Source organism: Schistocerca serialis, chromosome 4, assembly GCF_023864345.2.
Source record: "Schistocerca serialis cubense isolate TAMUIC-IGC-003099 chromosome 4, iqSchSeri2.2, whole genome shotgun sequence".
Classification (NCBI taxonomy): Eukaryota; Metazoa; Arthropoda; class Insecta; order Orthoptera; family Acrididae; genus Schistocerca; species Schistocerca serialis.
This window is the reverse complement of record NC_064641.1, coordinates 227,949,601-227,950,855: the sequence shown is the minus strand read 5'-3', so window position 1 is coordinate 227,950,855 and position 1,255 is coordinate 227,949,601. Positions and strand designations below refer to the sequence as shown.

The 1,255-nt window shown below is 44.9% G+C and overlaps 1 pseudogene; it reads left to right on the top strand.

Moving 5' to 3' along the window:
* The first annotated feature begins 534 nt into the window (after positions 1-534).
* LOC126475978 (5S ribosomal RNA) lies at positions 535-652 on the top strand (annotated as a pseudogene).
* The last annotated feature ends 603 nt before the right edge of the window (positions 653-1,255 follow it).

Below are 1,255 nucleotides of genomic sequence, written 5' to 3'. Positions count from 1 at the left end.
ATGGTATTATATTTTGGGGTAACTCTTCCCATCCTAAAAAGATATTTTTGGCTCAGAAACGGGCAGTTCGGGAAATAAGCGGTGTAAGTTCACAAACCTCTTGTAGACTCCTATTCAGGGATCTGGGTATTTTGGCATTGGCCTCTCAATTTATATATTACTTACTGTCATTTCTTGTTAAAAACATTGGCTTATTGCCAAGAACTAGCAGCTTTCACTCAGTTAATACTCGGCAGAAATCAAACGTGCATTTGGATCGGACTTCCTTAAAACTTGTGCAGAAAGGTGTGCAGTGTACTGGTGCAGCCATTTTCGATAAGTTACCACTAGATTTCAAAAATCTTAGCAGTAATTCACGCGGTTTCAAATTGAAGCTGAAGAGTTTCCTAATGAGTCATTCCTTCTATTCCGTCAAGGAGTTCCTTGAAAAATTAAGCTGATTCCTGTTGTATTGTTGATTGCGTTTACTTAAATTTATGGCTTTACTTTTTTTGTGTTCATAAACATTTTATTTTTATCTGTTATTAATTTTATGGCAACGGCCTTACCGCAGTGCAAACACCGGTTCCCGTCAGATCACCGAAGTTAAGCACTTTTGGTCATGGCCGGCAGTTGGATGGGTGACCATCCGGGCCGCCATGCGCTGTTGCCATTTTTCGGGGTGCACTCGGCCTCGTGATGCCAACTGAGGAGCTACTCGACCGAACAATAGCTGCTCCGGTCAAAGAAAACCATCATAATGACCGGGAGAGTGGTGTGCTGACCACACGCCCCTCCTCTCCACATCCTCACCTGAGGATGACACGGCGGTCGGATGGTCCCGATGAGCCACTGACGGGCTGAAGACGAAGTACTTTATTAGTTTTATTTGTATATCATGTACTGACACGTTCCATGACCTTGGAGATTTGTTCCTCTATTTGGTCCTACAGAACTTGACGTGTAAATAAAACAAAATAAATGACACCGATACCTTCTTCATCATGCTGGAGGGAGGTCGCGAATTCGTCGTCTTCCAGGGGAACGTCTCCTTGACACTTGTACTGTGGAACGGAGACAAGCTGTTGGTGGCTCCATTATGCTCTGGGGAACACTCACGTGGGCATCCATGGGTCCAGTAGAGCTCGTGCAAGGCATCATGACGGCCAAGGAGTATCGTATACTGGTAGCAGACGACGTACCCCCTTTCATGTTTCGCGATGGCAATGGCATTTTTCATCGAGATAATGCACCATTCCACAAGGCTAGGAGTGTG